General features: G+C 47.8%; 19 non-coding genes across 19 annotated transcripts; all 19 read right to left on the reverse strand.

Moving 5' to 3' along the window:
- Positions 1 to 143: 143 nt before the first annotated feature.
- On the reverse strand, positions 144 to 334 carry LOC142695548 (U2 spliceosomal RNA). Its single transcript, XR_012863653.1, has one exon. It is a non-coding gene; the product is annotated as a U2 spliceosomal RNA (small nuclear RNA).
- A 1,288-nt stretch (positions 335 to 1,622) lies between these two features.
- Positions 1,623 to 1,813, reverse strand: LOC142695363 (U2 spliceosomal RNA). Its single transcript, XR_012863487.1, has one exon. It is a non-coding gene; the product is annotated as a U2 spliceosomal RNA (small nuclear RNA).
- A 1,284-nt stretch (positions 1,814 to 3,097) lies between these two features.
- LOC142695364 (U2 spliceosomal RNA) lies at positions 3,098 to 3,288 on the reverse strand. The gene has a single exon (XR_012863488.1). It is a non-coding gene; the product is annotated as a U2 spliceosomal RNA (small nuclear RNA).
- A 1,288-nt stretch (positions 3,289 to 4,576) lies between these two features.
- Positions 4,577 to 4,767, reverse strand: LOC142695365 (U2 spliceosomal RNA). Its single transcript, XR_012863489.1, has one exon. It is a non-coding gene; the product is annotated as a U2 spliceosomal RNA (small nuclear RNA).
- A 1,292-nt stretch (positions 4,768 to 6,059) lies between these two features.
- On the reverse strand, positions 6,060 to 6,250 carry LOC142695500 (U2 spliceosomal RNA). Its single transcript, XR_012863611.1, has one exon. It is a non-coding gene; the product is annotated as a U2 spliceosomal RNA (small nuclear RNA).
- Positions 6,251 to 7,538: 1,288 nt separating this feature from the next.
- On the reverse strand, positions 7,539 to 7,729 carry LOC142695366 (U2 spliceosomal RNA). The gene has a single exon (XR_012863490.1). It is a non-coding gene; the product is annotated as a U2 spliceosomal RNA (small nuclear RNA).
- Positions 7,730 to 9,013: 1,284 nt separating this feature from the next.
- Positions 9,014 to 9,204, reverse strand: LOC142695502 (U2 spliceosomal RNA). The gene has a single exon (XR_012863612.1). It is a non-coding gene; the product is annotated as a U2 spliceosomal RNA (small nuclear RNA).
- Positions 9,205 to 10,484: 1,280 nt separating this feature from the next.
- Positions 10,485 to 10,675, reverse strand: LOC142695367 (U2 spliceosomal RNA). Its single transcript, XR_012863491.1, has one exon. It is a non-coding gene; the product is annotated as a U2 spliceosomal RNA (small nuclear RNA).
- A 1,292-nt stretch (positions 10,676 to 11,967) lies between these two features.
- LOC142695370 (U2 spliceosomal RNA) lies at positions 11,968 to 12,158 on the reverse strand. Its single transcript, XR_012863492.1, has one exon. It is a non-coding gene; the product is annotated as a U2 spliceosomal RNA (small nuclear RNA).
- A 1,304-nt stretch (positions 12,159 to 13,462) lies between these two features.
- Positions 13,463 to 13,653, reverse strand: LOC142695371 (U2 spliceosomal RNA). The gene has a single exon (XR_012863493.1). It is a non-coding gene; the product is annotated as a U2 spliceosomal RNA (small nuclear RNA).
- Positions 13,654 to 14,941: 1,288 nt separating this feature from the next.
- On the reverse strand, positions 14,942 to 15,132 carry LOC142695372 (U2 spliceosomal RNA). The gene has a single exon (XR_012863494.1). It is a non-coding gene; the product is annotated as a U2 spliceosomal RNA (small nuclear RNA).
- A 1,308-nt stretch (positions 15,133 to 16,440) lies between these two features.
- LOC142695373 (U2 spliceosomal RNA) lies at positions 16,441 to 16,631 on the reverse strand. Its single transcript, XR_012863495.1, has one exon. It is a non-coding gene; the product is annotated as a U2 spliceosomal RNA (small nuclear RNA).
- Positions 16,632 to 17,915: 1,284 nt separating this feature from the next.
- LOC142695375 (U2 spliceosomal RNA) lies at positions 17,916 to 18,106 on the reverse strand. The gene has a single exon (XR_012863497.1). It is a non-coding gene; the product is annotated as a U2 spliceosomal RNA (small nuclear RNA).
- Positions 18,107 to 19,398: 1,292 nt separating this feature from the next.
- LOC142695376 (U2 spliceosomal RNA) lies at positions 19,399 to 19,589 on the reverse strand. Its single transcript, XR_012863498.1, has one exon. It is a non-coding gene; the product is annotated as a U2 spliceosomal RNA (small nuclear RNA).
- A 1,255-nt stretch (positions 19,590 to 20,844) lies between these two features.
- On the reverse strand, positions 20,845 to 21,035 carry LOC142695377 (U2 spliceosomal RNA). Its single transcript, XR_012863499.1, has one exon. It is a non-coding gene; the product is annotated as a U2 spliceosomal RNA (small nuclear RNA).
- A 1,304-nt stretch (positions 21,036 to 22,339) lies between these two features.
- Positions 22,340 to 22,530, reverse strand: LOC142695378 (U2 spliceosomal RNA). The gene has a single exon (XR_012863500.1). It is a non-coding gene; the product is annotated as a U2 spliceosomal RNA (small nuclear RNA).
- Positions 22,531 to 23,822: 1,292 nt separating this feature from the next.
- LOC142695379 (U2 spliceosomal RNA) lies at positions 23,823 to 24,013 on the reverse strand. Its single transcript, XR_012863501.1, has one exon. It is a non-coding gene; the product is annotated as a U2 spliceosomal RNA (small nuclear RNA).
- A 1,345-nt stretch (positions 24,014 to 25,358) lies between these two features.
- On the reverse strand, positions 25,359 to 25,549 carry LOC142695381 (U2 spliceosomal RNA). Its single transcript, XR_012863502.1, has one exon. It is a non-coding gene; the product is annotated as a U2 spliceosomal RNA (small nuclear RNA).
- A 1,300-nt stretch (positions 25,550 to 26,849) lies between these two features.
- Positions 26,850 to 27,040, reverse strand: LOC142695382 (U2 spliceosomal RNA). The gene has a single exon (XR_012863503.1). It is a non-coding gene; the product is annotated as a U2 spliceosomal RNA (small nuclear RNA).
- Between the last annotated feature and the right edge of the window lie 642 nt (positions 27,041 to 27,682).

Here is a 27,682-nt window from a genome sequence, read left to right on the forward strand (position 1 = left end):
AATCAATGAGCTCATTATCACTCATGCATTGTCCAACAGGTGTTGAAATAATGGGATTAAAAGGGGAGATCCCTTCAGAAAGACAGAAACAATAGCAAAGACAAACAACACTTTTGGAATCTGCTTTTAGTCAACACATAAGGAAAGGGTGCACCGGTCCTGGAAATACTGCAATACCAGGTCAATGCGTGGAGTGGACAGAGCAAGCTCTATTTCCATCTCCCTGTTCTAAAAATCCATTTAATATATGGTCCCCAGATAGGGGACGTATCAGATATTAAACTGATAAGAACAGATACTGCACTTGATCTTAGCCAAAAGGCCGAGAAGCGATAACCCGAACGGGCCGCGCGTTGCCCGAGCCTGCCCGATACTGCTGTTCAGCCCTTGCAGCGATTCAGCCTACTTCTAGGCAATTCCATGGGGCCCTGCAGGCTCACACACTCACAGCTACACGGGAGGTGAATAAAGGCCGGAGAGGAAGCCAGACAGGATTTGCTTCTTTTGCTTGCACCACAATGCAGTGCTGAAAGAGGAGGAATCTACATAAAAACGCCTTCCTGGCAACGCCCAAATGCCCTGCTGCCATGCAGATAAACACTGGCAGCGGCAGCAAGTGCATGCCCACAGCCACCCCTTGTTCCTTCACACCTTGTATCAGCTGTAATCCAGTCCAGTCCAGTGCTGCCTGCTGAGCAGCACTGACCAACACTGCCTGGGCCCAGGCTTTTATCTCTGAGGCCCCATTATGATGTCAGAAAGCTGGCTCTGGAATCCTGAGGGCTCCACTATGACACGTGCAAAGTTCCGTCTGAACTTTATATAAGACGGTGAGGCTCAGTCAGTCACTCAGTGTTGCCTGAGAGGGCAACACTGCAACAGCCGGCCGCCAGGCTGTCTTTTTTTTGCACAGCTAGTTGCCTCCAGGAGGCCACAAGAGGGAGACAAGGGACTGCAAAATGGAAAATAGGCATCCACCAACTTTACAGACAACTTCTCCTTGCTCCTACAACCTCCATCCTTGCACAGTTTGTTATTCTTCTAGGTAACATAGTAACAAATCCAAATTGCTGCTCTCTTTGTAGGCAAGCAAGGCTTTGTTGCAACTGCAATTCTTACTTCTTCTTGAAATGTAGGGACGACAGTACATTCCATCACATCCATCTAGTGTACACAGGTAGGTCCATTGTGGCGGGCAGGCGAGCGGGCGGGCTGCTTTATTGGCTGTTTGCTGTTCCCCTACTCCACTCCACTATTTGACTGTTGTGCTGCATCAATCAATCAATCAATCAATCAATCAATCAATCAATCAATCAATCAATCAGTGGCTGGCTCAGGTGCAGCTCTTTAACTTACCTAAAAGGGAGGGCGGAGAGAAGACAAGGAAGGTGAATGAGGTGTTCCAATGTGAAATGCCGGAAACACAGAAACACAGACGACACACAACAAGAGGTGGCAATCTATTCATTAATTGCATTTAATCAATGAGCTCATTATCACTCATGCATTGTCCAACAGGTGTTGAAATAATGGGATTAAAAGGGGAGATCCCTTCAGAAAGACAGAAACAATAGCAAAGACAAAAAACACTTTTGGAATCTGCTTTTAGTCAACACATAAGGAAAGGGTGCACCGGTCCTGGAAATACTGCAATACCAGGTCAATGCGTGGAGTGGACAGAGCAAGCTCTATTTCCATCTCCCTGTTCTAAAAATCCATTTAATATATGGTCCCCAGATAGGGGACGTATCAGATATTAAACTGATAAGAACAGATACTACACTTGATCTTAGCCAAAAGGCCGAGAAGCGATAACCCGAACGGGCCGCGCGTTGCCCGAGCCTGCCCGATACTGCTGTTCAGCCCTTGCAGCGATTCAGCCTACTTCTAGGCAATTCCATGGGGCCCTGCAGGCTCACACACTCACAGCTACACGGGAGGTGAATAAAGGCCGGAGAGGAAGCCAGACAGGATTTGCTTCTTTTGCTTGCACCACAATGCAGTGCTGAAAGAGGAGGAATCTACATAAAAACGCCTTCCTGGCAACGCCCAAATGCCCTGCTGCCATGCAGATAAACACTGGCAGCGGCAGCAAGTGCATGCCCACAGCCACCCCTTGTTCCTTCACACCTTGTATCAGCTGTAATCCAGTCCAGTCCAGTGCTGCCTGCTGAGCAGCACTGACCAACACTGCCTGGGCCCAGGCTTTTATCTCTGAGGCCCCATTATGATGTCAGAAAGCTGGCTCTGGAATCCTGAGGGCTCCACTATGACACGTGCAAAGTTCCGTCTGAACTTTATATAAGACGGTGAGGCTCAGTCAGTCACTCAGTGTTGCCTGAGAGGGCAACACTGCAACAGCCGGCCGCCAGGCTGTCTTTTTTTTGCACAGCTAGTTGCCTCCAGGAGGCCACAAGAGGGAGACAAGGGACTGCAAAATGGAAAATAGGCATCCACCAACTTTACAGACAACTTCTCCTTGCTCCTACAACCTCCATCCTTGCACAGTTTGTTATTCTTCTAGGTAACATAGTAACAAATCCAAATTGCTGCTCTCTTTGTAGGCAAGCAAGGCTTTGTTGCAACTGCAATTCTTACTTCTTCTTGAAATGTAGGGACGACAGTACATTCCATCACATCCATCTAGTGTACACAGGTAGGTCCATTGTGGCGGGCAGGCGAGCGGGCGGGCTGCCTTATTGGCTGTTTGCTGTTCCCCTACTCCACTCCACTATTTGACTGTTGTGCTGCATCAATCAATCAATCAATCAATCAATCAATCAATCAATCAATCAATCAGTGGCTGGCTCAGGTGCAGCTCTTTAACTTACCTAAAAGGGAGGGCGGAGAGAAGACAAGGAAGGTGAATGAGGTGTTCCAATGTGAAATGCCGGAAACACAGAAACACAGACGACACACAACAAGAGGTGGCAATCTATTCATTAATTGCATTTAATCAATGAGCTCATTATCACTCATGCATTGTCCAACAGGTGTTGAAATAATGGGATTAAAAGGGGAGATCCCTTCAGAAAGACAGAAACAATAGCAAAGACAAAAAACACTTTTGGAATCTGCTTTTAGTCAACACATAAGGAAAGGGTGCACCGGTCCTGGAAATACTGCAATACCAGGTCAATGCGTGGAGTGGACAGAGCAAGCTCTATTTCCATCTCCCTGTTCTAAAAATCCATTTAATATATGGTCCCCAGATAGGGGACGTATCAGATATTAAACTGATAAGAACAGATACTACACTTGATCTTAGCCAAAAGGCCGAGAAGCGATAACCCGAACGGGCCGCGCGTTGCCCGAGCCTGCCCGATACTGCTGTTCAGCCCTTGCAGCGATTCAGCCTACTTCTAGGCAATTCCATGGGGCCCTGCAGGCTCACACACTCACAGCTACACGGGAGGTGAATAAAGGCCGGAGAGGAAGCCAGACAGGATTTGCTTCTTTTGCTTGCACCACAATGCAGTGCTGAAAGAGGAGGAATCTACATAAAAACGCCTTCCTGGCAACGCCCAAATGCCCTGCTGCCATGCAGATAAACACTGGCAGCGGCAGCAAGTGCATGCCCACAGCCACCCCTTGTTCCTTCACACCTTGTATCAGCTGTAATCCAGTCCAGTCCAGTGCTGCCTGCTGAGCAGCACTGACCAACACTGCCTGGGCCCAGGCTTTTATCTCTGAGGCCCCATTATGATGTCAGAAAGCTGGCTCTGGAATCCTGAGGGCTCCACTATGACACGTGCAAAGTTCCGTCTGAACTTTATATAAGACGGTGAGGCTCAGTCAGTCACTCAGTGTTGCCTGAGAGGGCAACACTGCAACAGCCGGCCGCCAGGCTGTCTTTTTTTTGCACAGCTAGTTGCCTCCAGGAGGCCACAAGAGGGAGACAAGGGACTGCAAAATGGAAAATAGGCATCCACCAACTTTACAGACAACTTCTCCTTGCTCCTACAACCTCCATCCTTGCACAGTTTGTTATTCTTCTAGGTAACATAGTAACAAATCCAAATTGCTGCTCTCTTTGTAGGCAAGCAAGGCTTTGTTGCAACTGCAATTCTTACTTCTTCTTGAAATGTAGGGACGACAGTACATTCCATCACATCCATCTAGTGTACACAGGTAGGTCCATTGTGGCGGGCAGGCGAGCGGGCGGGCTGCTTTATTGGCTGTTTGCTGTTCCCCTACTCCACTCCACTATTTGACTGTTGTGCTGCATCAATCAATCAATCAATCAATCAATCAATCAATCAATCAATCAATCAATCAGTGGCTGGCTCAGGTGCAGCTCTTTAACTTACCTAAAAGGGAGGGCGGAGAGAAGACAAGGAAGGTGAATGAGGTGTTCCAATGTGAAATGCCGGAAACACAGAAACACAGACGACACACAACAAGAGGTGGCAATCTATTCATTAATTGCATTTAATCAATGAGCTCATTATCACTCATGCATTGTCCAACAGGTGTTGAAATAATGGGATTAAAAGGGGAGATCCCTTCAGAAAGACAGAAACAATAGCAAAGACAAAAAACACTTTTGGAATCTGCTTTTAGTCAACACATAAGGAAAGGGTGCACCGGTCCTGGAAATACTGCAATACCAGGTCAATGCGTGGAGTGGACAGAGCAAGCTCTATTTCCATCTCCCTGTTCTAAAAATCCATTTAATATATGGTCCCCAGATAGGGGACGTATCAGATATTAAACTGATAAGAACAGATACTACACTTGATCTTAGCCAAAAGGCCGAGAAGCGATAACCCGAACGGGCCGCGCGTTGCCCGAGCCTGCCCGATACTGCTGTTCAGCCCTTGCAGCGATTCAGCCTACTTCTAGGCAATTCCATGGGGCCCTGCAGGCTCACACACTCACAGCTACACGGGAGGTGAATAAAGGCCGGAGAGGAAGCCAGACAGGATTTGCTTCTTTTGCTTGCACCACAATGCAGTGCTGAAAGAGGAGGAATCTACATAAAAACGCCTTCCTGGCAACGCCCAAATGCCCTGCTGCCATGCAGATAAACACTGGCAGCGGCAGCAAGTGTATGCCCACAGCCACCCCTTGTTCCTTCACACCTTGTATCAGCTGTAATCCAGTCCAGTCCAGTGCTGCCTGCTGAGCAGCACTGACCAACACTGCCTGGGCCCAGGCTTTTATCTCTGAGGCCCCATTATGATGTCAGAAAGCTGGCTCTGGAATCCTGAGGGCTCCACTATGACACGTGCAAAGTTCCGTCTGAACTTTATATAAGACGGTGAGGCTCAGTCAGTCACTCAGTGTTGCCTGAGAGGGCAACACTGCAACAGCCGGCCGCCAGGCTGTCTTTTTTTTGCACAGCAAGTTGCCTCCAGGAGGCCACAAGAGGGAGACAAGGGACTGCAAAATGGAAAATAGGCATCCACCAACTTTACAGACAACTTCTCCTTGCTCCTACAACCTCCATCCTTGCACAGTTTGTTATTCTTCTAGGTAACATAGTAACAAATCCAAATTGCTGCTCTCTTTGTAGGCAAGCAAGGCTTTGTTGCAACTGCAATTCTTACTTCTTCTTGAAATGTAGGGACGACAGTACATTCCATCACATCCATCTAGTGTACACAGGTAGGTCCATTGTGGCGGGCAGGCGAGCGGGCGGGCTGCTTTATTGGCTGTTTGCTGTTCCCCTACTCCACTCCACTATTTGACTGTTGTGCTGCATCAATCAATCAATCAATCAATCAATCAATCAATCAATCAATCAATCAATCAATCAGTGGCTGGCTCAGGTGCAGCTCTTTAACTTACCTAAAAGGGAGGGCGGAGAGAAGACAAGGAAGGTGAATGAGGTGTTCCAATGTGAAATGCCGGAAACACAGAAACACAGACGACACACAACAAGAGGTGGCAATCTATTCATTAATTGCATTTAATCAATGAGCTCATTATCACTCATGCATTGTCCAACAGGTGTTGAAATAATGGGATTAAAAGGGGAGATCCCTTCAGAAAGACAGAAACAATAGCAAAGACAAAAAACACTTTTGGAATCTGCTTTTAGTCAACACATAAGGAAAGGGTGCACCGGTCCTGGAAATACTGCAATACCAGGTCAATGCGTGGAGTGGACAGAGCAAGCTCTATTTCCATCTCCCTGTTCTAAAAATGCATTTAATATATGGTCCCCAGATAGGGGACGTATCAGATATTAAACTGATAAGAACAGATACTACACTTGATCTTAGCCAAAAGGCCGAGAAGCGATAACCCGAACGGGCCGCGCGTTGCCCGAGCCTGCCCGATACTGCTGTTCAGCCCTTGCAGCGATTCAGCCTACTTCTAGGCAATTCCATGGGGCCCTGCAGGCTCACACACTCACAGCTACACGGGAGGTGAATAAAGGCCGGAGAGGAAGCCAGACAGGATTTGCTTCTTTTGCTTGCACCACAATGCAGTGCTGAAAGAGGAGGAATCTACATAAAAACGCCTTCCTGGCAACGCCCAAATGCCCTGCTGCCATGCAGATAAACACTGGCAGCGGCAGCAAGTGCATGCCCACAGCCACCCCTTGTTCCTTCACACCTTGTATCAGCTGTAATCCAGTCCAGTCCAGTGCTGCCTGCTGAGCAGCACTGACCAACACTGCCTGGGCCCAGGCTTTTATCTCTGAGGCCCCATTATGATGTCAGAAAGCTGGCTCTGGAATCCTGAGGGCTCCACTATGACACGTGCAAAGTTCCGTCTGAACTTTATATAAGACGGTGAGGCTCAGTCAGTCACTCAGTGTTGCCTGAGAGGGCAACACTGCAACAGCCGGCCGCCAGGCTGTCTTTTTTTTGCACAGCTAGTTGCCTCCAGGAGGCCACAAGAGGGAGACAAGGGACTGCAAAATGGAAAATAGGCATCCACCAACTTTACAGACAACTTCTCCTTGCTCCTACAACCTCCATCCTTGCACAGTTTGTTATTCTTCTAGGTAACATAGTAACAAATCCAAATTGCTGCTCTCTTTGTAGGCAAGCAAGGCTTTGTTGCAACTGCAATTCTTACTTCTTCTTGAAATGTAGGGACGACAGTACATTCCATCACATCCATCTAGTGTACACAGGTAGGTCCATTGTGGCGGGCAGGCGAGCGGGCGGGCTGCTTTATTGGCTGTTTGCTGTTCCCCTACTCCACTCCACTATTTGACTGTTGTGCTGCATCAATCAATCAATCAATCAATCAATCAATCAATCAATCAATCAATCAATCAGTGGCTGGCTCAGGTGCAGCTCTTTAACTTACCTAAAAGGGAGGGCGGAGAGAAGACAAGGAAGGTGAATGAGGTGTTCCAATGTGAAATGCCGGAAACACAGAAACACAGACGACACACAACAAGAGGTGGCAATCTATTCATTAATTGCATTTAATCAATGAGCTCATTATCACTCATGCATTGTCCAACAGGTGTTGAAATAATGGGATTAAAAGGGGAGATCCCTTCAGAAAGACAGAAACAATAGCAAAGACAAAAAACACTTTTGGAATCTGCTTTTAGTCAACACATAAGGAAAGGGTGCACCGGTCCTGGAAATACTGCAATACCAGGTCAATGCGTGGAGTGGACAGAGCAAGCTCTATTTCCATCTCCCTGTTCTAAAAATCCATTTAATATATGGTCCCCAGATAGGGGACGTATCAGATATTAAACTGATAAGAACAGATACTACACTTGATCTTAGCCAAAAGGCCGAGAAGCGATAACCCGAACGGGCCGCGCGTTGCCCGAGCCTGCCCGATACTGCTGTTCAGCCCTTGCAGCGATTCAGCCTACTTCTAGGCAATTCCATGGGGCCCTGCAGGCTCACACACTCACAGCTACACGGGAGGTGAATAAAGGCCGGAGAGGAAGCCAGACAGGATTTGCTTCTTTTGCTTGCACCACAATGCAGTGCTGAAAGAGGAGGAATCTACATAAAAACGCCTTCCTGGCAACGCCCAAATGCCCTGCTGCCATGCAGATAAACACTGGCAGCGGCAGCAAGTGCATGCCCACAGCCACCCCTTGTTCCTTCACACCTTGTATCAGCTGTAATCCAGTCCAGTCCAGTGCTGCCTGCTGAGCAGCACTGACCAACACTGCCTGGGCCCAGGCTTTTATCTCTGAGGCCCCATTATGATGTCAGAAAGCTGGCTCTGGAATCCTGAGGGCTCCACTATGACACGTGCAAAGTTCCGTCTGAACTTTATATAAGACGGTGAGGCTCAGTCAGTCACTCAGTGTTGCCTGAGAGGGCAACACTGCAACAGCCGGCCGCCAGGCTGTCTTTTTTTTGCACAGCTAGTTGCCTCCAGGAGGCCACAAGAGGGAGACAAGGGACTGCAAAATGGAAAATAGGCATCCACCAACTTTACAGACAACTTCTCCTTGCTCCTACAACCTCCATCCTTGCACAGTTTGTTATTCTTCTAGGTAACATAGTAACAAATCCAAATTGCTGCTCTCTTTGTAGGCAAGCAAGGCTTTGTTGCAACTGCAATTCTTACTTCTTCTTGAAATGTAGGGACGACAGTACATTCCATCACATCCATCTAGTGTACACAGGTAGGTCCATTGTGGCGGGCAGGCGAGCGGGCGGGCTGCTTTATTGGCTGTTTGCTGTTCCCCTACTCCACTCCACTATTTGACTGTTGTGCTGCATCAATCAATCAATCAATCAATCAATCAATCAATCAATCAATCAATCAGTGGCTGGCTCAGGTGCAGCTCTTTAACTTACCTAAAAGGGAGGGCGGAGAGAAGACAAGGAAGGTGAATGAGGTGTTCCAATGTGAAATGCCGGAAACACAGAAACACAGACGACACACAACAAGAGGTGGCAATCTATTCATTAATTGCATTTAATCAATGAGCTCATTATCACTCATGCATTGTCCAACAGGTGTTGAAATAATGGGATTAAAAGGGGAGATCCCTTCAGAAAGACAGAAACAATAGCAAAGACAAAAAACACTTTTGGAATCTGCTTTTAGTCAACACATAAGGAAAGGGTGCACCGGTCCTGGAAATACTGCAATACCAGGTCAATGCGTGGAGTGGACAGAGCAAGCTCTATTTCCATCTCCCTGTTCTAAAAATGCATTTAATATATGGTCCCCAGATAGGGGACGTATCAGATATTAAACTGATAAGAACAGATACTACACTTGATCTTAGCCAAAAGGCCGAGAAGCGATAACCCGAACGGGCCGCGCGTTGCCCGAGCCTGCCCGATACTGCTGTTCAGCCCTTGCAGCGATTCAGCCTACTTCTAGGCAATTCCATGGGGCCCTGCAGGCTCACACACTCACAGCTACACGGGAGGTGAATAAAGGCCGGAGAGGAAGCCAGACAGGATTTGCTTCTTTTGCTTGCACCACAATGCAGTGCTGAAAGAGGAGGAATCTACATAAAAACGCCTTCCTGGCAACGCCCAAATGCCCTGCTGCCATGCAGATAAACACTGGCAGCGGCAGCAAGTGCATGCCCACAGCCACCCCTTGTTCCTTCACACCTTGTATCAGCTGTAATCCAGTCCAGTCCAGTGCTGCCTGCTGAGCAGCACTGACCAACACTGCCTGGGCCCAGGCTTTTATCTCTGAGGCCCCATTATGATGTCAGAAAGCTGGCTCTGGAATCCTGAGGGCTCCACTATGACACGTGCAAAGTTCCGTCTGAACTTTATATAAGACGGTGAGGCTCAGTCAGTCACTCAGTGTTGCCTGAGAGGGCAACACTGCAACAGCCGGCCGCCAGGCTGTCTTTTTTTTGCACAGCTAGTTGCCTCCAGGAGGCCACAAGAGGGAGACAAGGGACTGCAAAATGGAAAATAGGCATCCACCAACTTTACAGACAACTTCTCCTTGCTCCTACAACCTCCATCCTTGCACAGTTTGTTATTCTTCTAGGTAACATAGTAACAAATCCAAATTGCTGCTCTCTTTGTAGGCAAGCAAGGCTTTGTTGCAACTGCAATTCTTACTTCTTCTTGAAATGTAGGGACGACAGTACATTCCATCACATCCATCTAGTGTACACAGGTAGGTCCATTGTGGCGGGCAGGCGAGCGGGCGGGCTGCTTTATTGGCTGTTTGCTGTTCCCCTACTCCACTCCACTATTTGACTGTTGTGCTGCATCAATCAATCAATCAATCAATCAATCAATCAATCAATCAATCAGTGGCTGGCTCAGGTGCAGCTCTTTAACTTACCTAAAAGGGAGGGCGGAGAGAAGACAAGGAAGGTGAATGAGGTGTTCCAATGTGAAATGCCGGAAACACAGAAACACAGACGACACACAACAAGAGGTGGCAATCTATTCATTAATTGCATTTAATCAATGAGCTCATTATCACTCATGCATTGTCCAACAGGTGTTGAAATAATGGGATTAAAAGGGGAGATCCCTTCAGAAAGACAGAAACAATAGCAAAGACAAAAAACACTTTTGGAATCTGCTTTTAGTCAACACATAAGGAAAGGGTGCACCGGTCCTGGAAATACTGCAATACCAGGTCAATGCGTGGAGTGGACAGAGCAAGCTCTATTTCCATCTCCCTGTTCTAAAAATCCATTTAATATATGGTCCCCAGATAGGGGACGTATCAGATATTAAACTGATAAGAACAGATACTACACTTGATCTTAGCCAAAAGGCCGAGAAGCGATAACCCGAACGGGCCGCGCGTTGCCCGAGCCTGCCCGATACTGCTGTTCAGCCCTTGCAGCGATTCAGCCTACTTCTAGGCAATTCCATGGGGCCCTGCAGGCTCACACACTCACAGCTACACGGGAGGTGAATAAAGGCCGGAGAGGAAGCCAGACAGGATTTGCTTCTTTTGCTTGCACCACAATGCAGTGCTGAAAGAGGAGGAATCTACATAAAAACGCCTTCCTGGCAACGCCCAAATGCCCTGCTGCCATGCAGATAAACACTGGCAGCGGCAGCAAGTGCATGCCCACAGCCACCCCTTGTTCCTTCACACCTTGTATCAGCTGTAATCCAGTCCAGTCCAGTGCTGCCTGCTGAGCAGCACTGACCAACACTGCCTGGGCCCAGGCTTTTATCTCTGAGGCCCCATTATGATGTCAGAAAGCTGGCTCTGGAATCCTGAGGGCTCCACTATGACACGTGCAAAGTTCCGTCTGAACTTTATATAAGACGGTGAGGCTCAGTCAGTCACTCAGTGTTGCCTGAGAGGGCAACACTGCAACAGCCGGCCGCCAGGCTGTCTTTTTTTTGCACAGCTAGTTGCCTCCAGGAGGCCACAAGAGGGAGACAAGGGACTGCAAAATGGAAAATAGGCATCCACCAACTTTACAGACAACTTCTCCTTGCTCCTACAACCTCCATCCTTGCACAGTTTGTTATTCTTCTAGGTAACATAGTAACAAATCCAAATTGCTGCTCTCTTTGTAGGCAAGCAAGGCTTTGTTGCAACTGCAATTCTTACTTCTTCTTGAAATGTAGGGACGACAGTACATTCCATCACATCCATCTAGTGTACACAGGTAGGTCCATTGTGGCGGGCAGGCGAGCGGGCGGGCTGCTTTATTGGCTGTTTGCTGTTCCCCTACTCCACTCCACTATTTGACTGTTGTGCTGCATCAATCAATCAATCAATCAATCAATCAATCAATCAATCAATCAATCAATCAATCAGTGGCTGGCTCAGGTGCAGCTCTTTAACTTACCTAAAAGGGAGGGCGGAGAGAAGACAAGGAAGGTGAATGAGGTGTTCCAATGTGAAATGCCGGAAACACAGAAACACAGACGACACACAACAAGAGGTGGCAATCTATTCATTAATTGCATTTAATCAATGAGCTCATTATCACTCATGCATTGTCCAACAGGTGTTGAAATAATGGGATTAAAAGGGGAGATCCCTTCAGAAAGACAGAAACAATAGCAAAGACAAAAAACACTTTTGGAATCTGCTTTTAGTCAACACATAAGGAAAGGGTGCACCGGTCCTGGAAATACTGCAATACCAGGTCAATGCGTGGAGTGGACAGAGCAAGCTCTATTTCCATCTCCCTGTTCTAAAAATCCATTTAATATATGGTCCCCAGATAGGGGACGTATCAGATATTAAACTGATAAGAACAGATACTACACTTGATCTTAGCCAAAAGGCCGAGAAGCGATAACCCGAACGGGCCGCGCGTTGCCCGAGCCTGCCCGATACTGCTGTTCAGCCCTTGCAGCGATTCAGCCTACTTCTAGGCAATTCCATGGGGCCCTGCAGGCTCACACACTCACAGCTACACGGGAGGTGAATAAAGGCCGGAGAGGAAGCCAGACAGGATTTGCTTCTTTTGCTTGCACCACAATGCAGTGCTGAAAGAGGAGGAATCTACATAAAAACGCCTTCCTGGCAACGCCCAAATGCCCTGCTGCCATGCAGATAAACACTGGCAGCGGCAGCAAGTGCATGCCCACAGCCACCCCTTGTTCCTTCACACCTTGTATCAGCTGTAATCCAGTCCAGTCCAGTGCTGCCTGCTGAGCAGCACTGACCAACACTGCCTGGGCCCAGGCTTTTATCTCTGAGGCCCCATTATGATGTCAGAAAGCTGGCTCTGGAATCCTGAGGGCTCCACTATGACACGTGCAAAGTTCCGTCTGAACTTTATATAAGACGGTGAGGCTCAGTCAGTCACTCAGTGTTGCCTGAGAGGGCAACACTGCAACAGCCGGCCGCCAGGCTGTCTTTTTTTTGCACAGCTAGTTGCCTCCAGGAGGCCACAAGAGGGAGACAAGGGACTGCAAAATGGAAAATAGGCATCCACCAACTTTACAGACAACTTCTCCTTGCTCCTACAACCTCCATCCTTGCACAGTTTGTTATTCTTCTAGGTAACATAGTAACAAATCCAAATTGCTGCTCTCTTTGTAGGCAAGCAAGGCTTTGTTGCAACTGCAATTCTTACTTCTTCTTGAAATGTAGGGACGACAGTACATTCCATCACATCCATCTAGTGTACACAGGTAGGTCCATTGTGGCGGGCAGGCGAGCGGGCGGGCTGCTTTATTGGCTGTTTGCTGTTCCCCTACTCCACTCCACTATTTGACTGTTGTGCTGCATCAATCAATCAATCAATCAATCAATCAATCAATCAATCAATCAATCAATCAATCAATCAATCAATCAGTGGCTGGCTCAGGTGCAGCTCTTTAACTTACCTAAAAGGGAGGGCGGAGAGAAGACAAGGAAGGTGAATGAGGTGTTCCAATGTGAAATGCCGGAAACACAGAAACACAGACGACACACAACAAGAGGTGGCAATCTATTCATTAATTGCATTTAATCAATGAGCTCATTATCACTCATGCATTGTCCAACAGGTGTTGAAATAATGGGATTAAAAGGGGAGATCCCTTCAGAAAGACAGAAACAATAGCAAAGACAAAAAACACTTTTGGAATCTGCTTTTAGTCAACACATAAGGAAAGGGTGCACCGGTCCTGGAAATACTGCAATACCAGGTCAATGCGTGGAGTGGACAGAGCAAGCTCTATTTCCATCTCCCTGTTCTAAAAATCCATTTAATATATGGTCCCCAGATAGGGGACGTATCAGATATTAAACTGATAAGAACAGATACTACACTTGATCTTAGCCAAAAGGCCGAGAAGCGATAACCCGAACGGGCCGCGCGTTGCCCGAGCCTGCCCGATACTGCTGTTCAGCCCTTGCAGCGATTCATCCTACTTCTAGGCAATTCCATGGGGCCCTGCAGGCTCACACACTCACAGCTACACGGGAGGTGAATAAAGGCCGGAGAGGAAGCCAGACAGGATTTGCTTCTTTTGCTTGCACCACAATGCAGTGCTGAAAGAGGAGGAATCTACATAAAAACGCCTTCCTGGCAACGCCCAAATGCCCTGCTGCCATGCAGATAAACACTGGCAGCGGCAGCAAGTGCATGCCCACAGCCACCCCTTGTTCCTTCACACCTTGTATCAGCTGTAATCCAGTCCAGTCCAGTGCTGCCTGCTGAGCAGCACTGACCAACACTGCCTGGGCCCAGGCTTTTATCTCTGAGGCCCCATTATGATGTCAGAAAGCTGGCTCTGGAATCCTGAGGGCTCCACTATGACACGTGCAAAGTTCCGTCTGAACTTTATATAAGACGGTGAGGCTCAGTCAGTCACTCAGTGTTGCCTGAGAGGGCAACACTGCAACAGCCGGCCGCCAGGCTGTCTTTTTTTTGCACAGCTAGTTGCCTCCAGGAGGCCACAAGAGGGAGACAAGGGACTGCAAAATGGAAAATAGGCATCCACCAACTTTACAGACAACTTCTCCTTGCTCCTACAACCTCCATCCTTGCACAGTTTGTTATTCTTCTAGGTAACATAGTAACAAATCCAAATTGCTGCTCTCTTTGTAGGCAAGCAAGGCTTTGTTGCAACTGCAATTCTTACTTCTTCTTGAAATGTAGGGACGACAGTACATTCCATCACATCCATCTAGTGTACACAGGTAGGTCCATTGTGGCGGGCAGGCGAGCGGGCGGGCTGCTTTATTGGCTGTTTGCTGTTCCCCTACTCCACTCCACTATTTGACTGTTGTGCTGCATCAATCAATCAATCAATCAATCAATCAATCAATCAATCAATCAATCAATCAGTGGCTGGCTCAGGTGCAGCTCTTTAACTTACCTAAAAGGGAGGGCGGAGAGAAGACAAGGAAGGTGAATGAGGTGTTCCAATGTGAAATGCCGGAAACACAGAAACACAGACGACACACAACAAGAGGTGGCAATCTATTCATTAATTGCATTTAATCAATGAGCTCATTATCACTCATGCATTGTCCAACAGGTGTTGAAATAATGGGATTAAAAGGGGAGATCCCTTCAGAAAGACAGAAACAATAGCAAAGACAAAAAACACTTTTGGAATCTGCTTTTAGTCAACACATAAGGAAAGGGTGCACCGGTCCTGGAAATACTGCAATACCAGGTCAATGCGTGGAGTGGACAGAGCAAGCTCTATTTCCATCTCCCTGTTCTAAAAATCCATTTAATATATGGTCCCCAGATAGGGGACGTATCAGATATTAAACTGATAAGAACAGATACTACACTTGATCTTAGCCAAAAGGCCGAGAAGCGATAACCCGAACGGGCCGCGCGTTGCCCGAGCCTGCCCGATACTGCTGTTCAGCCCTTGCAGCGATTCAGCCTACTTCTAGGCAATTCCATGGGGCCCTGCAGGCTCACACACTCACAGCTACACGGGAGGTGAATAAAGGCCGGAGAGGAAGCCAGACAGGATTTGCTTCTTTTGCTTGCACCACAATGCAGTGCTGAAAGAGGAGGAATCTACATAAAAACGCCTTCCTGGCAACGCCCAAATGCCCTGCTGCCATGCAGATAAACACTGGCAGCGGCAGCAAGTGCATGCCCACAGCCACCCCTTGTTCCTTCACACCTTGTATCAGCTGTAATCCAGTCCAGTCCAGTGCTGCCTGCTGAGCAGCACTGACCAACACTGCCTGGGCCCAGGCTTTTATCTCTGAGGCCCCATTATGATGTCAGAAAGCTGGCTCTGGAATCCTGAGGGCTCCACTATGACACGTGCAAAGTTCCGTCTGAACTTTATATAAGACGGTGAGGCTCAGTCAGTCACTCAGTGTTGCCTGAGAGGGCAACACTGCAACAGCCGGCCGCCAGGCTGTCTTTTTTTTGCACAGCTAGTTGCCTCCAGGAGGCCACAAGAGGGAGACAAGGGACTGCAAAATGGAAAATAGGCATCCACCAACTTTACAGACAACTTCTCCTTGCTCCTACAACCTCCATCCTTGCACAGTTTGTTATTCTTCTAGGTAACATAGTAACAAATCCAAATTGCTGCTCTCTTTGTAGGCAAGCAAGGCTTTGTTGCAACTGCAATTCTTACTTCTTCTTGAAATGTAGGGACGACAGTACATTCCATCACATCCATCTAGTGTACACAGGTAGGTCCATTGTGGCGGGCAGGCGAGCGGGCGGGCTGCTTTATTGGCTGTTTGCTGTTCCCCTACTCCACTCCACTATTTGACTGTTGTGCTGCATCAATCAATCAATCAATCAATCAATCAATCAATCAATCAATCAATCAATCAATCAATCAATCAATCAATCAGTGGCTGGCTCAGGTGCAGCTCTTTAACTTACCTAAAAGGGAGGGCGGAGAGAAGACAAGGAAGGTGAATGAGGTGTTCCAATGTGAAATGCCGGAAACACAGAAACACAGACGACACACAACAAGAGGTGGCAATCTATTCATTAATTGCATTTAATCAATGAGCTCATTATCACTCATGCATTGTCCAACAGGTGTTGAAATAATGGGATTAAAAGGGGAGATCCCTTCAGAAAGACAGAAACAATAGCAAAGACAAAAAACACTTTTGGAATCTGCTTTTAGTCAACACATAAGGAAAGGGTGCACCGGTCCTGGAAATACTGCAATACCAGGTCAATGCGTGGAGTGGACAGAGCAAGCTCTATTTCCATCTCCCTGTTCTAAAAATCCATTTAATATATGGTCCCCAGATAGGGGACGTATCAGATATTAAACTGATAAGAACAGATACTACACTTGATCTTAGCCAAAAGGCCGAGAAGCGATAACCCGAACGGGCCGCGCGTTGCCCGAGCCTGCCCGATACTGCTGTTCAGCCCTTGCAGCGATTCAGCCTACTTCTAGGCAATTCCATGGGGCCCTGCAGGCTCACACACTCACAGCTACACGGGAGGTGAATAAAGGCCGGAGAGGAAGCCAGACAGGATTTGCTTCTTTTGCTTGCACCACAATGCAGTGCTGAAAGAGGAGGAATCTACATAAAAACGCCTTCCTGGCAACGCCCAAATGCCCTGCTGCCATGCAGATAAACACTGGCAGCGGCAGCAAGTGCATGCCCACAGCCACCCCTTGTTCCTTCACACCTTGTATCAGCTGTAATCCAGTCCAGTCCAGTGCTGCCTGCTGAGCAGCACTGACCAACACTGCCTGGGCCCAGGCTTTTATCTCTGAGGCCCCATTATGATGTCAGAAAGCTGGCTCTGGAATCCTGAGGGCTCCACTATGACACGTGCAAAGTTCCGTCTGAACTTTATATAAGACGGTGAGGCTCAGTCAGTCACTCAGTGTTGCCTGAGAGGGCAACACTGCAACAGCCGGCCGCCAGGCTGTCTTTTTTTTGCACAGCTAGTTGCCTCCAGGAGGCCACAAGAGGGAGACAAGGGACTGCAAAATGGAAAATAGGCATCCACCAACTTTACAGACAACTTCTCCTTGCTCCTACAACCTCCATCCTTGCACAGTTTGTTATTCTTCTAGGTAACATAGTAACAAATCCAAATTGCTGCTCTCTTTGTAGGCAAGCAAGGCTTTGTTGCAACTGCAATTCTTACTTCTTCTTGAAATGTAGGGACGACAGTACATTCCATCACATCCATCTAGTGTACACAGGTAGGTCCATTGTGGCGGGCAGGCGAGCGGGCGGGCTGCTTTATTGGCTGTTTGCTGTTCCCCTACTCCACTCCACTATTTGACTGTTGTGCTGCATCAATCAATCAATCAATCAATCAATCAATCAATCAATCAATCAATCAGTGGCTGGCTCAGGTGCAGCTCTTTAACTTACCTAAAAGGGAGGGCGGAGAGAAGACAAGGAAGGTGAATGAGGTGTTCCAATGTGAAATGCCGGAAACACAGAAACACAGACGACACACAACAAGAGGTGGCAATCTATTCATTAATTGCATTTAATCAATGAGCTCATTATCACTCATGCATTGTCCAACAGGTGTTGAAATAATGGGATTAAAAGGGGAGATCCCTTCAGAAAGACAGAAACAATAGCAAAGACAAAAAACACTTTTGGAATCTGCTTTTAGTCAACACATAAGGAAAGGGTGCACCGGTCCTGGAAATACTGCAATACCAGGTCAATGCGTGGAGTGGACAGAGCAAGCTCTATTTCCATCTCCCTGTTCTAAAAATCCATTTAATATATGGTCCCCAGATAGGGGACGTATCAGATATTAAACTGATAAGAACAGATACTACACTTGATCTTAGCCAAAAGGCCGAGAAGCGATAACCCGAACGGGCCGCGCGTTGCCCGAGCCTGCCCGATACTGCTGTTCAGCCCTTGCAGCGATTCATCCTACTTCTAGGCAATTCCATGGGGCCCTGCAGGCTCACACACTCACAGCTACACGGGAGGTGAATAAAGGCCGGAGAGGAAGCCAGACAGGATTTGCTTCTTTTGCTTGCACCACAATGCAGTGCTGAAAGAGGAGGAATCTACATAAAAACGCCTTCCTGGCAACGCCCAAATGCCCTGCTGCCATGCAGATAAACACTGGCAGCGGCAGCAAGTGCATGCCCACAGCCACCCCTTGTTCCTTCACACCTTGTATCAGCTGTAATCCAGTCCAGTCCAGTGCTGCCTGCTGAGCAGCACTGACCAACACTGCCTGGGCCCAGGCTTTTATCTCTGAGGCCCCATTATGATGTCAGAAAGCTGGCTCTGGAATCCTGAGGGCTCCACTATGACACGTGCAAAGTTCCGTCTGAACTTTATATAAGACGGTGAGGCTCAGTCAGTCACTCAGTGTTGCCTGAGAGGGCAACACTGCAACAGCCGGCCGCCAGGCTGTCTTTTTTTTGCACAGCTAGTTGCCTCCAGGAGGCCACAAGAGGGAGACAAGGGACTGCAAAATGGAAAATAGGCATCCACCAACTTTACAGACAACTTCTCCTTGCTCCTACAACCTCCATCCTTGCACAGTTTGTTATTCTTCTAGGTAACATAGTAACAAATCCAAATTGCTGCTCTCTTTGTAGGCAAGCAAGGCTTTGTTGCAACTGCAATTCTTACTTCTTCTTGAAATGTAGGGACGACAGTACATTCCATCACATCCATCTAGTGTACACAGGTAGGTCCATTGTGGCGGGCAGGCGAGCGGGCGGGCTGCTTTATTGGCTGTTTGCTGTTCCCCTACTCCACTCCACTATTTGACTGTTGTGCTGCATCAATCAATCAATCAATCAATCAATCAATCAATCAATCAATCAATCAATCAATCAGTGGCTGGCTCAGGTGCAGCTCTTTAACTTACCTAAAAGGGAGGGCGGAGAGAAGACAAGGAAGGTGAATGAGGTGTTCCAATGTGAAATGCCGGAAACACAGAAACACAGACGACACACAACAAGAGGTGGCAATCTATTCATTAATTGCATTTAATCAATGAGCTCATTATCACTCATGCATTGTCCAACAGGTGTTGAAATAATGGGATTAAAAGGGGAGATCCCTTCAGAAAGACAGAAACAATAGCAAAGACAAAAAACACTTTTGGAATCTGCTTTTAGTCAACACATAAGGAAAGGGTGCACCGGTCCTGGAAATACTGCAATACCAGGTCAATGCGTGGAGTGGACAGAGCAAGCTCTATTTCCATCTCCCTGTTCTAAAAATCCATTTAATATATGGTCCCCAGATAGGGGACGTATCAGATATTAAACTGATAAGAACAGATACTACACTTGATCTTAGCCAAAAGGCCGAGAAGCGATAACCCGAACGGGCCGCGCGTTGCCCGAGCCTGCCCGATACTGCTGTTCAGCCCTTGCAGCGATTCAGCCTACTTCTAGGCAATTCCATGGGGCCCTGCAGGCTCACACACTCACAGCTACACGGGAAGCCAGACAGGATTTGCTTCTTTTGCTTGCACCACAATGCAGTGCTGAAAGAGGAGGAATCTACATAAAAACGCCTTCCTGGCAACGCCCAAATGCCCTGCTGCCATGCAGATAAACACTGGCAGCGGCAGCAAGTGCATGCCCACAGCCACCCCTTGTTCCTTCACACCTTGTATCAGCTGTAATCCAGTCCAGTCCAGTGCTGCCTGCTGAGCAGCACTGACCAACACTGCCTGGGCCCAGGCTTTTATCTCTGAGGCCCCATTATGATGTCAGAAAGCTGGCTCTGGAATCCTGAGGGCTCCACTATGACACGTGCAAAGTTCCGTCTGAACTTTATATAAGACGGTGAGGCTCAGTCAGTCACTCAGTGTTGCCTGAGAGGGCAACACTGCAACAGCCGGCCGCCAGGCTGTCTTTTTTTTGCACAGCTAGTTGCCTCCAGGAGGCCACAAGAGGGAGACAAGGGACTGCAAAATGGAAAATAGGCATCCACCAACTTTACAGACAACTTCTCCTTGCTCCTACAACCTCCATCCTTGCACAGTTTGTTATTCTTCTAGGTAACATAGTAACAAATCCAAATTGCTGCTCTCTTTGTAGGCAAGCAAGGCTTTGTTGCAACTGCAATTCTTACTTCTTCTTGAAATGTAGGGACGACAGTACATTCCATCACATCCATCTAGTGTACACAGGTAGGTCCATTGTGGCGGGCAGGCGAGCGGGCGGGCTGCTTTATTGGCTGTTTGCTGTTCCCCTACTCCACTCCACTATTTGACTGTTGTGCTGCATCAATCAATCAATCAATCAATCAATCAATCAATCAATCAAGTGGCTGGCTCAGGTGCAGCTCTTTAACTTACCTAAAAGGGAGGGCGGAGAGAAGACAAGGAAGGTGAATGAGGTGTTCCAATGTGAAATGCCGGAAACACAGAAACACAGACGACACACAACAAGAGGTGGCAATCTATTCATTAATTGCATTTAATCAATGAGCTCATTATCACTCATGCATTGTCCAACAGGTGTTGAAATAATGGGATTAAAAGGGGAGATCCCTTCAGAAAGACAGAAACAATAGCAAAGACAAAAAACACTTTTGGAATCTGCTTTTAGTCAACACATAAGGAAAGGGTGCACCGGTCCTGGAAATACTGCAATACCAGGTCAATGCGTGGAGTGGACAGAGCAAGCTCTATTTCCATCTCCCTGTTCTAAAAATCCATTTAATATATGGTCCCCAGATAGGGGACGTATCAGATATTAAACTGATAAGAACAGATACTACACTTGATCTTAGCCAAAAGGCCGAGAAGCGATAACCCGAACGGGCCGCGCGTTGCCCGAGCCTGCCCGATACTGCTGTTCAGCCCTTGCAGCGATTCAGCCTACTTCTAGGCAATTCCATGGGGCCCTGCAGGCTCACACACTCACAGCTACACGGGAGGTGAATAAAGGCCGGAGAGGAAGCCAGACAGGATTTGCTTCTTTTGCTTGCACCACAATGCAGTGCTGAAAGAGGAGGAATCTACATAAAAACGCCTTCCTGGCAACGCCCAAATGCCCTGCTGCCATGCAGATAAACACTGGCAGCGGCAGCAAGTGCATGCCCACAGCCACCCCTTGTTCCTTCACACCTTGTATCAGCTGTAATCCAGTCCAGTCCAGTGCTGCCTGCTGAGCAGCACTGACCAACACTGCCTGGGCCCAGGCTTTTATCTCTGAGGCCCCATTATGATGTCAGAAAGCTGGCTCTGGAATCCTGAGGGCTCCACTATGACACGTGCAAAGTTCCGTCTGAACTTTATATAAGACGGTGAGGCTCAGTCAGTCACTCAGTGTTGCCTGAGAGGGCAACACTGCAACAGCCGGCCGCCAGGCTGTCAGGCTGTCTTTTTTTTGCACAGCTAGTTGCCTCCAGGAGGCCACAAGAGGGAGACAAGGGACTGCAAAATGGAAAATAGGCATCCACCAACTTTACAGACAACTTCTCCTTGCTCCTACAACCTCCATCCTTGCACAGTTTGTTATTCTTCTAGGTAACATAGTAACAAATCCAAATTGCTGCTCTCTTTGTAGGCAAGCAAGGCTTTGTTGCAACTGCAATTCTTACTTCTTCTTGAAATGTAGGGACGACAGTACATTCCATCACATCCATCTAGTGTACACAGGTAGGTCCATTGTGGCGGGCAGGCGAGCGGGCGGGCTGCTTTATTGGCTGTTTGCTGTTCCCCTACTCCACTCCACTATTTGACTGTTGTGCTGCATCAATCAATCAATCAATCAATCAATCAATCAATCAATCAATCAATCAATCAATCAATCAGTGGCTGGCTCAGGTGCAGCTCTTTAACTTACCTAAAAGGGAGGGCGGAGAGAAGACAAGGAAGGTGAATGAGGTGTTCCAATGTGAAATGCCGGAAACACAGAAACACAGACGACACACAACAAGAGGTGGCAATCTATTCATTAATTGCATTTAATCAATGAGCTCATTATCACTCATGCATTGTCCAACAGGTGTTGAAATAATGGGATTAAAAGGGGAGATCCCTTCAGAAAGACAGAAACAATAGCAAAGACAAAAAACACTTTTGGAATCTGCTTTTAGTCAACACATAAGGAAAGGGTGCACCGGTCCTGGAAATACTGCAATACCAGGTCAATGCGTGGAGTGGACAGAGCAAGCTCTATTTCCATCTCCCTGTTCTAAAAATCCATTTAATATATGGTCCCCAGATAGGGGACGTATCAGATATTAAACTGATAAGAACAGATACTACACTTGATCTTAGCCAAAAGGCCGAGAAGCGATAACCCGAACGGGCCGCGCGTTGCCCGAGCCTGCCCGATACTGCTGTTCAGCCCTTGCAGCGATTCATCCTACTTCTAGGCAATTCCATGGGGCCCTGCAGGCTCACACACTCACAGCTACACGGGAGGTGAATAAAGGCCGGAGAGGAAGCCAGACAGGATTTGCTTCTTTTGCTTGCACCACAATGCAGTGCTGAAAGAGGAGGAATCTACATAAAAACGCCTTCCTGGCAACGCCCAAATGCCCTGCTGCCATGCAGATAAACACTGGCAGCGGCAGCAAGTGCATGCCCACAGCCACCCCTTGTTCCTTCACACCTTGTATCAGCTGTAATCCAGTCCAGTCCAGTGCTGCCTGCTGAGCAGCACTGACCAACACTGCCTGGGCCCAGGCTTTTATCTCTGAGGCCCCATTATGATGTCAGAAAGCTGGCTCTGGAATCCTGAGGGCTCCACTATGACACGTGCAAAGTTCCGTCTGAACTTTATATAAGACGGTGAGGCTCAGTCAGTCACTCAGTGTTGCCTGAGAGGGCAACACTGCAACAGCCGGCCGCCAGGCTGTCTTTTTTTTGCACAGCTAGTTGCCTCCAGGAGGCCACAAGAGGGAGACAAGGGACTGCAAAATGGAAAATAGGCATCCACCAACTTTACAGACAACTTCTCCTTGCTCCTACAACCTCCATCCTTGCACAGTTTGTTATTCTTCTAGGTAACATAGTAACAAATCCAAATTGCTGCTCTCTTTGTAGGCAAGCAAGGCTTTGTTGCAACTGCAATTCTTACTTCTTCTTGAAATGTAGGGACGACAGTACATTCCATCACATCCATCTAGTGTACACAGGTAGGTCCATTGTGGCGGGCAGGCGAGCGGGCGGGCTGCTTTATTGGCTGTTTGCTGTTCCCCTACTCCACTCCACTATTTGACTGTTGTGCTGCATCAATCAATCAATCAATCAATCAATCAATCAATCAATCAATCAATCAATCAATCAGTGGCTGGCTCAGGTGCAGCTCTTTAACTTACCTAAAAGGGAGGGCGGAGAGAAGACAAGGAAGGTGAATGAGGTGTTCCAATGTGAAATGCCGGAAACACAGAAACACAGACGACACACAACAAGAGGTGGCAATCTATTCATTAATTGCATTTAATCAATGAGCTCATTATCACTCATGCATTGTCCAACAGGTGTTGAAATAATGGGATTAAAAGGGGAGATCCCTTCAGAAAGACAGAAACAATAGCAAAGACAAAAAACACTTTTGGAATCTGCTTTTAGTCAACACATAAGGAAAGGGTGCACCGGTCCTGGAAATACTGCAATACCAGGTCAATGCGTGGAGTGGACAGAGCAAGCTCTATTTCCATCTCCCTGTTCTAAAAATCCATTTAATATATGGTCCCCAGATAGGGGACGTATCAGATATTAAACTGATAAGAACAGATACTACACTTGATCTTAGCCAAAAGGCCGAGAAGCGATAACCCGAACGGGCCGCGCGTTGCCCGAGCCTGCCCGATACTGCTGTTCAGCCCTTGCAGCGATTCAGCCTACTTCTAGGCAATTCCATGGGGCCCTGCAGGCTCACACACTCACAGCTACACGGGAGGTGAATAAAGGCCGGAGAGGAAGCCAGACAGGATTTGCTTCTTTTGCTTGCACCACAATGCAGTGCTGAAAGAGGAGGAATCTACATAAAAACGCCTTCCTGGCAACGCCCAAATGCCCTGCTGCCATGCAGATAAACACTGGCAGCGGCAGCAAGTGCATGCCCACAGCCACCCCTTGTTCCTTCACACCTTGTATCAGCTGTAATCCAGTCCAGTCCAGTGCTGCCTGCTGACCTTGTATCAGCTGTAATCCAGTCCAGTCCAGTGCTGCCTGCTGAGCAGCACTGACCAACACTGCCTGGGCCCAGGCTTTTATCTCTGAGGCCCCATTATGATGTCAGAAAGCTGGCTCTGGAATCCTGAGGGCTCCACTATGACACGTGCAAAGTTCCGTCTGAACTTTATATAAGACGGTGAGGCTCAGTCAGTCACTCAGTGTTGCCTGAGAGGGCAACACTGCAACAGCCGGCCGCCAGGCTGTCTTTTTTTTGCACAGCTAGTTGCCTCCAGGAGGCCACAAGAGGGAGACAAGGGACTGCAAAATGGAAAATAGGCATCCACCAACTTTACAGACAACTTCTCCTTGCTCCTACAACCTCCATCCTTGCACAGTTTGTTATTCTTCTAGGTAACATAGTAACAAATCCAAATTGCTGCTCTCTTTGTAGGCAAGCAAGGCTTTGTTGCAACTGCAATTCTTACTTCTTCTTGAAATGTAGGGACGACAGTACATTCCATCACATCCATCTAGTGTACACAGGTAGGTCCATTGTGGCGGGCAGGCGAGCGGGCGGGCTGCTTTATTGGCTGTTTGCTGTTCCCCTACTCCACTCCACTATTTGACTGTTGTGCTGCATCAATCAATCAATCAATCAATCAATCAATCAATCAATCAATCAATCAATCAATCAATCAATCAGTGGCTGGCTCAGGTGCAGCTCTTTAACTTACCTAAAAGGGAGGGCGGAGAGAAGACAAGGAAGGTGAATGAGGTGTTCCAATGTGAAATGCCGGAAACACAGAAACACAGACGACACACAACAAGAGGTGGCAATCTATTCATTAATTGCATTTAATCAATGAGCTCATTATCACTCATGCATTGTCCAACAGGTGTTGAAATAATGGGATTAAAAGGGGAGATCCCTTCAGAAAGACAGAAACAATAGCAAAGACAAAAAACACTTTTGGAATCTGCTTTTAGTCAACACATAAGGAAAGGGTGCACCGGTCCTGGAAATACTGCAATACCAGGTCAATGCGTGGAGTGGACAGAGCAAGCTCTATTTCCATCTCCCTGTTCTAAAAATCCATTTAATATATGGTCCCCAGATAGGGGACGTATCAGATATTAAACTGATAAGAACAGATACTACACTTGATCTTAGCCAAAAGGCCGAGAAGCGATAACCCGAACGGGCCGCGCGTTGCCCGAGCCTGCCCGATACTGCTGTTCAGCCCTTGCAGCGATTCAGCCTACTTCTAGGCAATTCCATGGGGCCCTGCAGGCTCACACACTCACAGCTACACGGGAGGTGAATAAAGGCCGGAGAGGAAGCCAGACAGGATTTGCTTCTTTTGCTTGCACCACAATGCAGTGCTGAAAGAGGAGGAATCTACATAAAAACGCCTTCCTGGCAACGCCCAAATGCCCTGCTGCCATGCAGATAAACACTGGCAGCGGCAGCAAGTGCATGCCCACAGCCACCCCATGTTCCTTCACACCTTGTATCAGCTGTAATCCAGTCCAGTCCAGTGCTGCCTGCTGAGCAGCACTGACCAACACTGCCTGGGCCCAGGCTTTTATCTCTGAGGCCCCATTATGATGTCAGAAAGCTGGCTCTGGAATCCTGAGGGCTCCACTATGACACGTGCAAAGTTCCGTCTGAACTTTATATAAGACGGTGAGGCTCAGTCAGTCACTCAGTGTTGCCTGAGAGGGCAACACTGCAACAGCCGGCCGCCAGGCTGTCTTTTTTTTGCACAGCTAGTTGCCTCCAGGAGGCCACAAGAGGGAGACAAGGGACTGCAAAATGGAAAATAGGCATCCACCAACTTTACAGACAACTTCTCCTTGCTCCTACAACCTCCATCCTTGCACAGTTTGTTATTCTTCTAGGTAACATAGTAACAAATCCAAATTGCTGCTCTCTTTGTAGGCAAGCAAGGCTTTGTTGCAACTGCAATTCTTACTTCTTCTTGAAATGTAGGGACGACAGTACATTCCATCACATCCATCTAGTGTACACAGGTAGGTCCATTGTGGCGGGCAGGCGAGCGGGCGGGCTGCTTTATTGGCTGTTTGCTGTTCCCCTACTCCACTCCACTATTTGACTGTTGTGCTGCATCAATCAATCAATCAATCAATCAATCAATCAATCAATCAATCAATCAATCAATCAATCAATCAGTGGCTGGCTCAGGTGCAGCTCTTTAACTTACCTAAAAGGGAGGGCGGAGAGAAGACAAGGAAGGTGAATGAGGTGTTCCAATGTGAAATGCCGGAAACACAGAAACACAGACGACACACAACAAGAGGTGGCAATCTATTCATTAATTGCATTTAATCAATGAGCTCATTATCACTCATGCATTGTCCAACAGGTGTTGAAATAATGGGATTAAAAGGGGAGATCCCTTCAGAAAGACAGAAACAATAGCAAAGACAAAAAACACTTTTGGAATCTGCTTTTAGTCAACACATAAGGAAAGGGTGCACCGGTCCTGGAAATACTGCAATACCAGGTCAATGCGTGGAGTGGACAGAGCAAGCTCTATTTCCATCTCCCTGTTCTAAAAATCCATTTAATATATGGTCCCCAGATAGGGGACGTATCAGATATTAAACTGATAAGAACAGATACTACACTTGATCTTAGCCAAAAGGCCGAGAAGCGATAACCCGAACGGGCCGCGCGTTGCCCGAGCCTGCCCGATACTGCTGTTCAGCCCTTGCAGCGATTCAGCCTACTTCTAGGCAATTCCATGGGGCCCTGCAGGCTCACACACTCACAGCTACACGGGAGGTGAATAAAGGCCGGAGAGGAAGCCAGACAGGATTTGCTTCTTTTGCTTGCACCACAATGCAGTGCTGAAAGAGGAGGAATCTACATAAAAACGCCTTCCTGGCAACGCCCAAATGCCCTGCTGCCATGCAGATAAACACTGGCAGCGGCAGCAAGTGCATGCCCACAGCCACCCCTTGTTCCTTCACACCTTGTATCAGCTGTAATCCAGTCCAGTCCAGTGCTGCCTGCTGAGCAGCACTGACCAACACTGCCTGGGCCCAGGCTTTTATCTCTGAGGCCCCATTATGATGTCAGAAAGCTGGCTCTGGAATCCTGAGGGCTCCACTATGACACGTGCAAAGTTCCGTCTGAACTTTATATAAGACGGTGAGGCTCAGTCAGTCACTCAGTGTTGCCTGAGAGGGCAACACTGCAACAGCCGGCCGCCAGGCTGTCTTTTTTTTGCACAGCTAGTTGCCTCCAGGAGGCCACAAGAGGGAGACAAGGGACTGCAAAATGGAAAATAGGCATCC

The sequence above is a fragment of the Rhinoderma darwinii genome (genome assembly GCF_050947455.1).
Source record: "Rhinoderma darwinii isolate aRhiDar2 chromosome 5 unlocalized genomic scaffold, aRhiDar2.hap1 SUPER_5_unloc_47, whole genome shotgun sequence".
NCBI lineage: Eukaryota > Metazoa > Chordata > Amphibia > Anura > Rhinodermatidae > Rhinoderma > Rhinoderma darwinii.